Source organism: Alligator sinensis, unplaced genomic scaffold, assembly GCF_000455745.1.
Source record: "Alligator sinensis unplaced genomic scaffold, ASM45574v1 scaffold1296_1, whole genome shotgun sequence".
NCBI classification, from domain to species: Eukaryota; Metazoa; Chordata; order Crocodylia; family Alligatoridae; genus Alligator; species Alligator sinensis.
The window spans coordinates 217,858-233,538 of NW_005842865.1; positions in this window are offsets into that span (position 1 = coordinate 217,858).

Below are 15,681 nucleotides of genomic sequence, written 5' to 3' on the forward strand. Positions count from 1 at the left end.
AGACTGGGGGTGGGGCGGGGGGGCCCCCCAGCAGCCAGCCAGCAAACGGTGGCAGGGGGGGCCCAGGGGCACGGTGGTGGCAGAAGTGCCAGCACTTCTGCCGCCGATGTGCTGCCGGAGGAGCCAATTTTGGGGGGGACACAAGTGCTCTCTGTGCCCCCCTACCAGCTGGAGTGCTCACTGTCAGGGGGGCACCAGCGCTCTCAGGGGGGGCACGTGCCCCCCCATGCTCTCCCCTACGTGTTGCCTATGGCCGGGGTGGCACCGGGCTCTTCTTGGCGGGGGGGCTGGGCTGGGCTGGGCTGGGCAGGCAGTGGTGGCACGGGGACAGGGGGCCACGGCGGGGCTACGGTGAATCTTGGGGAGGAAAATAAAACAGATGAGAAGTATTAACTGAAACTATCTCTGTGCCATAACTGCTAAGCCAAGGTGCTTTACCAAAGAATTCGTTCACTCATGATGAACTCTTTACTTCTCTGCCTTCCTTTTAACAACACACACAACAAGAAAAACTGATCCTTCCAAGTTAGTGCAGTACCCCACATCTGGATAGCTTCTCAATACATTGCCCATTGCCCCAGGAGCAGTATTATAGTTTGTGTGTGAATTCTGCAGTTCAGAATACAAGCTGAGTTTCTTATGACACAAGTTGGAGGTAACTGGCCACAAACTCCTAGATGACCATATCAGGCATAACACAAGGAAAAACTCTTTCACAGTCAGGGGGTCCAGACTGTGCAATAAGCTCCCTGCAGAGGTGGTGCAATCACCTACCCTGGAAAAGTCTTTCTGGACTTTAGCAAGGCCTTTGACACTGTCTCCCACACCATCCTCATTAAAAAAAACTAGATGACTGCGGCATCGATGCCTACACAGTCAGATGGACTGCAAATTGGCTGAAGGGTCGTACTCAAAGGGTGGTGGTGGACGGGTCATATTCGACCTGGGGGGAGTGGGCAGCGGAGTCCCCCAGGGCTCGGTCCTTAGGCCCGCAATGTTCAATTTCTTTATCAGCGATTTGGACGACGGGGTGAAAAGCAACCTGTTCAAATTTGCTGATGATACCAAAATATGGGAAGAGGTGGGCCTGTTAGCAGGGAGGGAAAGACTGCAGAAAGACCTGGATAGGTTGCAGGGGTGGGCTAACAAAAACAGGATGCATTTCAATACGGACAAGTGCAGGGTGCTGCACTTGGGCAGTAGTAACCGGCAGCACACTTATAAGATGGGAAACTCCCTTCTTGAGAGCACGGAGGCAGAAAGGGATCTTGGAGTCATTATTGACTCCAAGATGAACACGGGCCGACAATGCGAGGTCACGGTCGGCAGGGCTAACTATCGTGCATCCACAGATGCATCTCGAGCAGGTCCAAGGAGGTGATCCTCCCCCTCTATGCGACACTGGTCAGACCGCAGTTGAAGTACTGTGTCCAGTTCTGGGCACCGCACTTCAGGAGGGATGTGGACAGCATGGAGAGGGTCCAGAGGAGGCCACCCGCATGATCCGGGGACAGCAGGGCAGACCCTACAATGAGAGACTACGGGACCTGAACCTGTTCAGCCTTCACAAGAGAAGGCTGAGGGGGGACCTGGTGACCGTCTATAAACTCACTAGGGGGGACCAGAAGGGTTTGGGGGAGACCTTGTTTCCCCTAGAAGTGGTGCTGGCTCCTACCCTGGGGGGCTTTAAGAAGCGGCTTGATGCCTACCTGACTGGGGTCACTTGAGCCCAGTTTTCCTCCTGCCCAGGCAGGGGGTTGGACCTGAAGATCGACAAGGTCCCTTCCCACCCGACTTCTAGGATTCTATGAAATCTTCAAGAGGAGACTGGATGGTCACCTTGCTGGGGACACCTGACCCCAGTTGTCTTTCTTGCCCAGTGCAGGGACCTGAACCTGATGATCTTGCAAGGTCCCTTCCAGCCCCTAACATCTATGAATCTATGAACTGTACAGGGAAATCTATGGTAGACATTTTACCTGATCAGACAACACTGCCAGGTATCAAAGGCATGGTGTGTGTTTCATGTCACAAAATTCTTTGAAGCTTAGGCTGGACTGGTCCAACTTTTGCAGCCTTATTAAATGCCTCCATTCATCAGCAGCTGTTCTATACAACCCTCCACTATGGGATGTCAAAGGACTTTTAAAATTACAAACACACTTCTGAACAATCCTATTACTTCTGTTTTACAGATGAGATGCAGGTTAAACAACAGGACCCAGAAGTAAGCAATCCTGAGGCTCTTTTCTGCTTCTGGCTGTCGAATGAAACTTTCTTCCTCAGAACACTAAATACCTTTGAATAGCTTAGCTTATAAAACTGGTACTTTGCAACGTATGTACCAATAAAAAGAATGACACAAAAGACAGGAACAAACTTTCCTGGGTGGACAGAACACAGGAATGAGAAGCTTAAAAGTGACTACAACAGGGGTGGGCAATTATTTTGACTGGAGGGCCACTTAATGAGTTTTGGTGTACTCTCAGTGGCCATACTCTCTCCCCCACCGTGCTGCCCGGAGCTGTAGCACATCCTGATCCACATCACTCATCCAGAACCCGCTGGCCCCATCTGCAGCATAGGTAACGCAGGAGCACTGACAGTGGGGGGTCACAACTCTGGCTGGGCTGCAGCCCGGTGCCCTGCCATTGGCACATAAGTAGATCCACTGCCTCCGCTGCTGCCAGGCACTGGGCCTGGCTGGGCTGTCAGCACAGAAATCTGGGGGGGCACATACCCTCTCATGCTCTTCAATCCATCACCTGACACCACCACCTGTGCAGAAGCAGCCCTGGGCAGATGCCAACATCAACGATGGATGTGCCCAGCAGGTTCCAGGTGGGGACAGGGGCATCCACCTGGACCCACGGCTGATGTCGCTCCATCAGCATTGTGCAGAAGCAGTTCTGGCTGCCTACCCCGTGCAGCGAAAACAGCCTCACCTGGCAACCTGGCACCACGTGGCAGCTGGAGCCTCCAGCCACCCGCAAGCCGGATCCCATGAGTTGGCAGCTGCCTACCCACGGGCTGGATACTATCAGTTGGCTGGCTGGGTTTGGCCCATGGGCCATATTTTACCCACCCCTGGGCTAGAACATAAATAGGAACAATGCAAGAAATGTCATTGTTGGCATTCAACACATTCTCCTGCCTCTGTAGCCTAACACAAAAAACAGAGGGTTCCTTTTGTGAAAACAGAAACTTGGAAGAGAACAGATATACACAGTATTCTTCCAGCACCTTGCCCCTTTCCATGAGGAAATAATTGCTCTGTGAACTTGCCCCAAATGACCTGATAATCTTCCTTTGGTTTTGCACAAAAGTACACCTGGAGCACTGAAAGGAAACTGAGTTTTGATGCTACTTCCATCAGGGTCTTTGTGAGATGGCTGTTGAATTGTCTGGGGCAACAAATCTAAACTAGGGTTCGGGCTAACAATCCCAAAATTCTCCTCTTGGACAGGAAAGCGCTAACAAAACTGAGCTGAAAGTGAAGAGACCATGCTTCGAGTACTAGGTTTCACCCGTTGCTTAATTCTCTGGGCTCCAACCAATTTTTGTCTCAATGTGATTTCACTTCAGCAGAAAACCATGAAGATGCAATGACCTATTAAGCTCCCCAGGTGGACAAGGAGGGGAGACAGCTCTTGCCAGAACTGGTAGATGTACACACAATAGAGCAAACACCACAACACCAACCAGAAGCCACAAATTATACAGTCTCCAAATCATTGGACTCAGCCGCTCCCCAAAACATTTTACGGTATCTGCCTCATGCTCTCCTTGCTTTTTTCCCCAGGGCACTTGGTGTAAATAGTCTGCTTCCAGCTCCCTAACCATAGGCTTCATTAGCTCTGTTTTCTGTGAGAGCCAAGCAGCAAAGTAAAAGCAACAGCATTTGCAGTGACCATTGCATGTGTTATTTCTCTTCTGCTCATGGTCTTCATTTGCAATGGGGTAAGAAGATGAGGGCATAAGATCCAAGAGCAGGGAGGGATGGAAAGCAGGCTTACGTGTGTCAGGAACTTCTAACCAGCCGGGGCTGAGCTGCCACCTTCACACGTGCTCTGCCTGCCTCGCTGCTGCTCTTAGTGCAACAGCGGCTGGGAGCTGTTCTGGAGCTCCTGGCATGGCAAGGCTGCCAGGGTGTGGGCTCTGCCGGGATGGGGGGCAATCCCAGTGCCCCTCTCGCCCACCCCTAGTTATGCGACTGCTCATTTGCATTCTCTTTCAGCAACAGCGAGGCAATCACCAGACCAGGAGAGTTGGTTTGTTCCCAGATTTAGATGCTAATGGACAAAGACCTTTTGGAAACTGATGGGGCAATAAGGAGAAGGAGCTGGAATTAGAATGGACCATGAAAAGAGCAGTTTTTATGAATAGTGACTGCACGTGGTAGGACGTGTAGCAAGAGCAACTGCCTCCGAATGAAGACTCACGAATGCAGGTGCTGAAAACCCTATGGTACAAGAGAGTAAGGACTCCAAAAGCATATTGGGATGAACAGCTATAAGACAATCCTGATGCATCAACAAATTTCAAAGGAAATGTTCAGCAGATACGCACTCCAGGCAATGAGAGCACAGGAAATCAGATGCCAGCTAGCCCATAAATCAACAATATTAAGCTCCATCACCATCTGGCATAACAGGGAAATACACCACGACACTGTCATTTATATCAGTTGCCCCAAAAATTCAGCTTAGGGCAACACTGAAACTGGTTTCCCCCTGTGGGTTGCATGCTGAGCTAGCTCCGCTGCCAGTTGCTAAGTGCTTTGAGTTCCCTGGCCATCAAAGATGCTGTGCGGATGCAAGGGTTTTAATAAAAGTTCACCAGACATTTGAGACAAGGGATTGCCTCTTTTCCAGGGCACTGCTCTCAGCAAAGATGAGGAAGACTTAGTGGCATTTGGGGAAATCTTGTTGGGAGTCAAGCCACAGCAGCCTGCAGTTTCAGCCTGGATGCCTGATGAGTTAGACACTACTCCAACACCAGAATATTTTCTAGTGCCACTTATGGTCATGGCCACATCATAGGGGTTCATGTCACAAGCACAGGGGCCAGAATTTTTTTGGATAAGTGATGGGTCTGTGGTACCACATACCGCACAGCCACGCTCATTTGGACATGGCTGTTCAGTGAGCTCTTCTTGTCTAAGAAATGGACTAGCTTTCAATTTCCCTAAAGCCTCTTCTGGTGTTGGAATAGTGTATAACTCATTAGGAATTCAGGCTGAACATGCAGGCAACGCAAGGTACCGCAAATTTTCGTGGAGCTTTACACTGGCTGTCTCACGTGGTCCTGTAAGTACAAGGCTAATGTTATCAAAGGAACACATCAGCTGATGTTATGTTCTTCCAGTCCCTCAGAGGTGTTTTGTGCTGAGCTTTACTATCCCCGGAGGAGCACTGCCACTAGGTGACCTAATACCCCATGTTTAACAGCCGTGAACTGTATAGTATATATGTATTAGACACGGTGATTACTCTATTATGTATTTTAAGTTATTTTCCATATTTCAAAGCCTCCAACTTATATATGAGAATGCACACTTGGTCCAATACAGGGATGGAAGCAATTCTGCAGCATTCTTCCTGCAGGGATGTTTAGAAGCAGGCTCTCCTCCAAGAGGCTTGTAAGAAGCAAATGTGGCACTCAGGTACTTGTGAGCTCCTCTGGACATTGCAACAAAACATAGGAACACGAGAAATAGCTCCCCGTGCTCAAAATATTTCAAACAAGACTGGACAAAGCACTAGAAAAACAAGCACTGAGAAATGTTGAAGGCTGAGAGTGGACAATTGGTCCAAAAAGTTTGGGAACAGCTTGTCTAGCAGAATATATGCTGGTTTCTCTAGATTTAATCATCCAGGGGAAGGACAGACTAGAAATGAATTGATGCACCTAATGTGTGATGCTAGGCAATTGATACGAGTCAAGGATGGGGCATCAGCTGATTGATATAGCTCAAGTGAGAATTAGTGACGTGATGGTGGGTGCCAATTAGAGGTGTAAACTGGCCAGTTATCAAGACTCAAGACACCATCAGCGGGAGGATAAGACCCCGAGATAGGTCATGTGTTGGTGTTTACATAGGTGTAAGGGCAAGGTGTAGGGGAGGCAGAGCCCTGTGAAGAAAGATCTCACTTCAACCCCAACCACTAACAGGAACAAACACCTTACCAGCCCTCATTCTCCTTTTTCTGTCCTTTGAACATCATGGCATGGTAGGTGAGTATTAAGGGAGACAACCCAGAGTAGAGGGGATAAGCAGAGGATCGGTCACTACCAAGGCACAAAACACCCACCCTGATGATAGTATTTTAGTGCCTAGATTTCTTAGCAATTTAACATTTACTATTTAAAAATGTATGTCTACTAGATGCCAGAGGAAACATCTCCAATCATTTGAACATTCAATTAGATTATCATAAAGGTTTCTTTCCGGCTCTTGAAGAAACATGAATAATTAACTAAATCAGAAGTTTGGAATATTTTCCCATTGGTCAGGACATGTCACCTCTAGCTAATTTTCTACACAGTAATCAACGTCTAGCTTTCGAACAAGGATGGGGCTGAGAAAGCAGGCATTTCTGCAGCCCAAACAGGCATAGTTACAATTGCAAACATTAAAAACAAGTTTTCTGACTCTGCCAGGATGTTTGGTGTGGAAAGAAAGCCAAGGCATACATAGCCACTCAGCTGCAATCAAAGAGCACATTCAGAACCAAGGCTAGTCTAAAAGAGGATTCGCAAACTGGCGGCCAACATGTAGTTAATTCACAGGCCTCAGGCTCCCAGCCTGGCCCACTCCCCCCTGTCTCTCCTGCTATTGCATCTGCCATCTCCAGGATCCTGCTCCTGCCTCCAGCTGCTTCTTCTTGCCTTGCTTCTGGGGACAGGGCAGGGTGGCAAATCTGAAAACCCTATGCAGCACCTCAGGGGTTGGACAGCACTGGTCTAAAACACCAGGGGGGTAACTTTTTGGCAGAGGTGCCACAAATTAGCCCCATGCCCCCTTTGAATGCTACTCTGATCCCAAGCCCCTACCTGATGGACTGCCCTGCTTTCTGCTCTGCCCACCCTGCCACTCTGCTGCCTGCCCCCTTCCTGCCCTGCCGCACACCACACAGAGGCTGCCCAGGCCACTGCCTCAGGTTGGCCACGTCTGCTCTAAAACATTATCTGAATCCAAGACAACTTTGAATTTAAGATGACCCTTCAAATGATAAATGCGTTATAGTTTTCCATGTCTAGAATCTAATTATTGGAGGGTTGTCTTAAATTCATCCCTCCCACTGCTGCAGCAGGGAAAGCAGTGGCAGGGACAAGGGCAGTGGCTGCAGCTTCAACTCTGGGCTCCGGGCTCAAATCCAAGACAAGGACGCAACAGCTTTTGACTCCCTGATGTTGAATAGGAGAAAAAACCTTGTCTTAGATTTGAGTAAATCCAGTAACTTGATGCAACTGAATGGTCTAGAATTGCATCCAGTCCATCTCCGGACTCAACAATGACTCCTCTGTTTACTGGAAGCCTGTTGTCCTCCTACTGAGGGACTGTCAATGGTGGCAATTATTTATGTTGTTTATCAGGCACTTCCTTTTGGATAGATAAACTAGAAAATATTCAATTTTCTTTCTAGGGCAGGTTTCCCCTCCCCGATGAGAATATTAAAGACATGTGCTTTATGCAGAAGTTTAGTCAATTCCAATACTAATCCATTTTTAGAATAGAAATGGATTCATGGTGTTGTTTATCAGCAATGCAAGAAGCTAGTCCAATTTTCACCTTTGTGCTCACTCTGTAGGTATAAGAAGGCAGTGGGATGGAGTTGTATTCATGTCTTTGGTCTTATTTGGAGTATCTCTTACACCCCGAAAATTCAGAAGTCTTTGAAAAGAAGCACTGAAAGCCTCTGAGAAAGAGGGAGCGTATTACAAGATATGGCATCTCATCAAGTGTATGGCAGTGAATAGGAAAGTACCAATTACCGATCATGCCTTATACTTAATATAATGGCATGTGTTCTGAAAATTTCCTTTATTAGGAACAAGAGTGAAACTTCCCTTCTTAAAACCTCTTTGGGTTGATAAACACGTTGCCTAAGAAACCCTATCTAAAGTTAATCTCATTAAATCCCAAGTAACGGTTCAGAAGTCAAACCCTTAATAAGAAGAGGTGCTCACCCTTTCTTACAATTATTGCTTCTTTAGTGATATAGCTTGCTTGATTTAATGTGAAGACCTCCCTTCACAGTCTGCAGACTCAGCTTTTGAATAATACTGAGGAAAAAAGAGTGAACAAAAGTAAATGCACTGGAGTTGGAGAGATCTACTTATCAAATACAAGTGCAAGTGAAAATGCAATACCAAGAAACAGAAGTCCCTTCCCACCCCATACCCTGAATCCTGCCGTCTCCATTCCTTCTGGGCGCATGCTCCAGTCTGCACCCTCTGGCTTTTCTGAGGGAGGGTGGATGAAAGCTGTGAGAAATGCTAGTAGTCTGTCAGGGACCTATATTCAGGTGACTTCCCCTTCCATCACATTTGGTCCCATCCTGTTCCTTTGTCTGACCTATAAAAACAAAGTTGTCTCCTGCAAAATGCAACAAGTAGTTTTGAAGTAGAACAGGTTTGCCATGGTTGGGACAGCTCAGCATTTAACCTTGCAGGGAACATTTGAAAATAAGCATATATATTCTGTAGTGTGGTTTTCATCATGCGGACAAAAGGGGAATTTCACTCAACGTTTGCACTAGAGAAACCAATTTGTTTGAAAGAAATGTATGTATTTAGGGTACAGAGAAGAGATAGTTGTTAGAAGCAAGGTTTTCTCAGGGTGATGTCTTTTTTTGGACTAATGGCATAGTTGGGACAGCATTAGACAAGCAAGACATTGCAAGACATTCATCAGATGAGAATGGTTAAGCTGTTAGAAGGGGCAAAGGAGAGCAAATGAAGAAGCAAGCTTGGCAAATATAACTTCTCCGTTACATAGTACAAAATGCCATAATCTTTATTAAAACAATACTCGAGCTTAGGAGCCTGCTGTTGTGGTTCAGTGGCAGACTCTTTGCCTGTCGTGCAGGAGACCCATGTTTGATTCCTGGATGTGTATATACCTACAGCCATCGAGGCACCAAACGTCTGGACTTGGTCTGGCCTTTGGATTCTGCCTCAACCGTCTAACGAGGGACAGAAGGTCTGGGCAGCCTCCACGCTCCTGCCTAGGCGTGTGTGGACAGCCCTGGTGACTGCTCCCGCGTACATCGTGATCCAGAAGGGTCAATGGTTGCCTACTGCTGATAGAGTTCAGGGCACCGCCCTCAGAAGTTAAGATATGCTGATAAAGTTACCAACAACCTTAACTGTGCCATCACGCAGGGTTTCCTTACAGCCCAGAGCAAGTACATGATGCCATCCTAGTTCCCAAAGTAAAAGGTGTATGTAATATTGTGATATTTTTTGAATCCGGGCATACATGGAGATTTAAGAGTCTTATAATGACTTAGTATATCTTTATCAAATTACTATTTAAGATTTGCTTTTCTAATAATTGATCAAGCAGCCATGTAACCCGTTCATTCTGTTGTGTCCCCGCTAAAAGAAACACCAAAACCACCCAGCAGACAAGGTTCTTTGGGTAAATCTGATATATTTTATTGGACCAACTTAAAAGACATCAGAATTACCCGTTTATTTGGACCAACACGGCTACAACCTCCACCCACAAAACCACCCGGACATTTGGGTTCCAAACAACAGTGCTTTCCATTATACAACTACATGAGAAGTGGATGCACTGCTCTACTAGCATCTCATAGTTTCATAGTTGGCCGGGTCGGAAGGGACCTTGACAGATCATCACATCCGACCCCCTGCCATTGCCGGGGCGCCTCCTGATGTCTAGTCTGAATCTCCCCTCTGCCAGCTTGTGGCCAGTATTTCTAGTCACTCCTGGGAGTGCTCGGGGCAACAGGGCCTCCCCCAATGCCTGCTGGTCCCCCTGACTAGTTTGTAACAGGCCTCTAGATCCCCCTCAGCCTTCTCTTGTGGAGGCTAAACAGGTTCAGGTCCCGTCGCCTCTCCTCGTAGGGCCTGCCCTGCTGCCCCTGATCATGCAAGTAGCCTCCTCTGGACCCTCTCCAGGCTGGCCACATCCCTCCTGACGTGCGGCGCCCAGAACTGGACGCAGTACTCCACCTGCGGCCTGACCAGCGTCACATAGAGGGGGAGGATCACCTCCTTGGCCCTGCTCGAGATGCATCTGTGGATGCACGACAAGGTGTGGTTGGCCTTCCTGACCGCGTCCCCACACTGCCGGCCCATGCTCATTTTGGCATCAATAATGACTCCCAGATCCTTTTCTGCCTCCGCACTGACGAGAAGGGAGTTCCCCAGTCTGTAGGTGTGCTGCTGGTTCTTCCTCCCCAGGTGCAGCACCTTGCACTTGTCAGCGTTGAAACCCATCCTGTTCTCATCCGCCCACCCCTGTAACATGTCTAGGTCCAATTGCAGCCTGTTCCTCCCTTCTAGCATGCCCACTTCCCCCCACATCTTAGTGTCATCAGCCAATTTGAACAGGGTGCCTTTCACCCCCTCGTCCAAGTCGCTGATGAAGATGTTGAATGGTGCAGGTCCGAGGACCGAGCCCTGGGGACCCCACTGCCCACATCCCTCCAGGTCAAAAATGACCCGTCCACCACCGCTCTCTGGGTGCGGCCCTCCAGCCAGTTAGCGACCCATCTCACTGTGTAGGTGTCAACACCACAGTCCCCTCGCTTTTTAACGAGGATGGGGTGAGAGACGGTGTCAAAGACCTTCCTAAAGTCCAGAAAGACTACGTCCACTGCGACACCTGCGTCTAAGGATGTTGTACCTGGTCGTAGAAGGCTCCCAGGTTGGTCTGACAGGACCTGCCCTTAATGAACCCGTGTTGGTTGCCCCTAAGCATGATCTGCCCTGCCGGCCCCTCGTGGACATGCGCTAGGATAACTCTCTCAAAAAGCTTCCCCAAAATCAAGGTAAGACTGACTGGCCTGTAGTTTCCTGGGTCCTCCTTCCTCCCTCTTTTGAAGATGGGGACCACATTGGCCCTTTTCCAGTCCTCTGGCACAACACCAGCCATGAGTGCTCGTAAAGCCGTGCCAGGGTCCCGCAATGACCTCTGCTAATTCCCTCAGCACTCGTGGGTGGAGATCATCAGGACCAGCTGATTTAAATACGTCCCGTCCCTCCAGAAGCTCCCTGACTAGATCCTCACTGACCCTGGGCCTGGGTGCGCCTCCCCCAGGGCCTGAGGGGGTCCCAGCGGACGGGCTGATCCGGTCCCTGCTCAGGAAAATGGAGGCAAAGAAATTGTTAAATAGGTTAGCCTTGTCGTCTGGTGCGATAACCAGATTTCCTAGCGTGTCTTGCAGAGGCCCCACGTTACCTGGCACCTTCTTTTTGCCCCCTGTGTATTTAAAGAAGGACTTCTTGTTGTCCTTGATCCGGGTCGCAAGTCCCAGTCCCATCTCCGCCTTGGCCTTCCTGACCTACAGCCTCCCCTGCAGCCCCGAGCACCCGAGGTGTAGTCCTCCCTGGGGATGGTCCCTCCTTGCCATTCGGTGTACGCCTCCCTTTTAGCTAGGAGATGTTCCTGGATGCTTTTGGTGAGCCATGGGGGCTTTTGCGCCCTCTTGCCCCCTTTGACCCTTGTTGGGATTACCTCCCTTTGGGCTTGGAGGATCGTCTCCTTCAGGAACGACCACTCTTCTTGGACACCCGACTCCTCTCCCCTCCGGGACCCCAGTGCTTCTCCAACTAGTCTCCTTACCTCATTGAAATCTGCCCTCCTGAAGTCCAGGGCTGCTGCCTTGCTGCACACCTTTGCCACCTTGCACTCATGGCCACTCACTTGTGCTCATTGCCACCTTGTGCTTCATTGCCACTCATGGCAATGAAAAATGAGGAGGCTGTTAAAGGAATACCCCCAAATGCTGACACGTTACATTTCCCTTGAGTGCAATGACGCCTGTGGATGGATAGTTACCAGAGATTAGGGGCTTGATCTTGCAGACACACACAGCTCCCTTTACCCCGAGAAGCAGTCCCACAGGTGTCACTGGGATAAGGAATGGCAATGGTTTTGGGTCTTGCACCTCAAGATGGCAGATTCAAATCCAGCCCAGGTGTGGGCACAAAGAACCTGTTCCTGAAAGGTACCGGACACCCATTTGATAGAGAATAACGTAGCCCAGGTTCAAGAGCAACAGCATCTCTGAGATGAGCTGCAGGATTTGTATAATTCCTCGTAAGGGTAAGGTTAAACAATACCCTGCTTGCTAAGGCTGGAATTTGGCTTCAGATTTAAGACATCTGTGACATGTACGGTTCCAGCTTCGTTGCACAAGAGTACACATGACGTTTGCTATACAGAGGAGGGCACAGGGACAATCAGGCACTATCTCCTAGTACAGGTGTTTCTGTGAAAGCACCCTAACATGGCTCTCGCAAGGACCGTCACCTGGAGAGGCTGGAATGAATTCCTGATTAACCTTGTACGTGCCCAGGGACGGTCCCAATTTCCCCTCTGCTTCTCTCTCGCTGTGCCGGTTGCTCCCTGCGCGTCCTTCTTTGTCTCCAAGCCCTGCATCAACTACAATTAAAGCACGCAGGCAGGGCTTGCAGCAGACAACCATTTACTTAGGGGAAAATGCAACAGTTATTGACCTCTGGTGCTTCACGTGAGAACTGCAGTGGCACAAATGGCCTCCATGTCCTCGCTCTCCAGGACTGGGCTCTGCTCCAGCCAAAGAAAGACCCAGACCCACATTATCGTACCCCAACCCACACCTTTCAGCTGGAACGGACTGCAGGGCCAGGACCTGCAACATCCCACAGACCTTTAGAGACGGGATCTAGACAGCTTGGACCATGGACCTAGCCAGGGGACTCTAGTTGCATGATACACATGCCTCCTTCCCAACCAAGACCCAGGGCAGCTTGCAGCATGAGAAACCGACTCAGAGAAAACCAGAATAAAGCAGAGACCCACGACACAGCCCCTCAGCCCAGCTCCGGTGAGGCAGGCATTTACATGAGTACATCTAGGATGTTCTTTTTCCTCTCATATACTTAATTTCCCCCTCCACACATCATTAATGTGGCAGAGCCACACAACGGCTTTATTGTGGATGCTTGCCAGGCCTTTATCTTGGGTACGTGGGTGTGCTGCAGATGTGAGGAGGTGGTCAGCAGTCTGTGGTGCAACACCACACTCACATACCGGACGGTCCTCCAAGCCAGTCTTACAGAGCGTGGCATTAAAGTATCCAGCTCCAGAGCAAATCCTGTTTAGTTTAATCCATAAATTGCGGATTATGGATCTAGGAACTTGCAGATTTACGGATCTAGGATGTTGAAAAGCAAGGTGCAGATGGTGAGGCACATCATCACATATAAAGAACACCTATTTTTCTCCAGGTGAAAAGAAACTAGAAGCTTTACTAATAGGCCTGGGGATTGGGGCTGGATGAGTCCGTTTAAAATTGAGGCACAAACAAATACAACTTTGTCATATTGAAGGAAATAGTTTGAATGTTTGTGATGGTTGCCCATTAGCCAGTTTCAGGAAGAAGATAAGATCTATCTCCTTATCTAGGTCATTGTTGTTGGACTACGTGTAAAAGGTCCTGACTTTGTTTAAAGTCTTAACTTCTGAATTTTATCTTTAGAAGTCTTTTACAAAGAGAGCAAATATCCCGAGTTCTGAGAGATCAAACCCCAGAGCCTTTTGACCAGATTGGTAAGAAAAGGTCACTTACAGTGATATGGAAGTTCCCCAAAAAGTCATTTAAAATGCTCAACAAAAGAAACTAATTACTAAGCAAAAGAATCTGTTGAATAAGATCTGAGCCCAAATTTGGTAGTAGTGACAGGTTTGAGTCGGAGTGGCCCAAGACGGCAGCTCACTCAATAAAAACTGTAACTTCCTGTGCCAATTTGGAGGTGACTATACTTGTAGAACAACGAAGGAAGAATCGCAAGTGTAGGCCGGATCAGATTGATCACCTGAACCACCCTCTCCGTGAACGCGAATCTCTTAGTTCACGCTGAAGCTGCAGAGCGCCCAAAAGGGACTGAAGGAAGGGGACTTAGTCCTATCAGTATTGAGGCCAGCCCATTGAATCGTATTGCTGAGGCGAGCCCATTGAACCGTACTACTGAGGCCAACCCATTAAATTGTACTACTGAGGAATGAAACCATTTTATGGTGTTTGGCTTCTCGGAATTCTAGGATTGTAAGTATATTATGAAAAATAACAGTATTGATTCAAATTTAACTTTTAGTTGTAATTGCAGTTGTTTTTGTAACACTAATTCTTATAGCATTGTTTGGGAAGGAAGTGCATTCGGAGCATTGTTTCTGATATATGTAATGATTGTGTTCTTAATGTTTGTGGTGTTTCTTAAATCTAAGCAGTGTTGTATACGTAGCAAAAAATTTTAAAATAAAATTGCGTTGTATGAATTAAGTGTGTAATCATTGTGAAATCGTGCAATCAATACTCCCCCAGCCAGTGCATCAAAACGAATCAGTAAATTGTGTGGGATTTTCTCTATTCCATAACCCACTAGAGACAAACTTCACTGGAATTAAAGAAGTATCTGCAGGGCTGTAAAACAGGAGCTCCAGCACCAGGCGCAGGGAACGGACAGCAGAACTGCAGAACAAAGGATGCTTGATCACTGGAACATCAAGACCGTTGAAAGGAAGAGGGTCGTCCACACCTGTGGGATGAGGGGTGTAGAAGGGAACTGATAGGTGATAACGGACTCCCTCAGCGCTGCCTGACCAGCAACGCTGCTGTCACTGCCCGGCAGCTGGTTTTAAACTATGGCTGGAACAGGACTCAGAGCGGGGTGCTAATGCACCACTGCATCCCCCGGCATCCACCCCTGGGCATTTAGCAGCTAGAAACACCCAGGCTCAGGCAGCCTCAAGAGGGAGGGAGCTCCAGGGCTGCGCGGTGGTGGCTGGCAGCCGTCTCCCCCCGTTTCAGCCCAGCGGACTCAGCACACGGCTGGTCCTTGCAAGAGGCTGCCCTTGAGGGGCAGAGGGACGGGTTCCCCTCGGGGCCTGGCTGTTTAGGGCTTTGTAGGTCACACCCAGTGCCTTGAATTGCTATATGGGACTAGGCTGCTATATGGGACTGGGCAGTACTGCTATGTGAGCAGGGAGGGCGTTGCAAAGGTCTGTAGCAGTCCAATCCCATACAGCCACACGCCTGGTCCTGTATAGCTGCCTGGTCCTATACAGCAACACTGGCCTGTCCCGTATAGCTGCCTGGGCCCACACAGCCCCCCTGACCTCCCACAGGGCAGCTCAGTCCTACGCTGCCTGGTCCCATACAGCAGCACTGCCCTGTCCTGTCTAGCAACCTGACCCCATACAGCCCCCCGACGAGTCCCACAGGGCAGCCTGGTCCCATACAGCATCCTGGTCCCTATAGCAGCACTGCCCTGTCCCGTATAGCAGCCTGGTCCCACACGGTACCCTGGTCCCACATAGCAGCACTGCCCAGCCCAGCCCCATACAGCAGCCTGGTCCCATACAGCAGCCTGGCCCCATACAGCAGCACTGCCCGGTCCCATATAGCAGCCTAGCACCACATAGCAACACTATCCGGT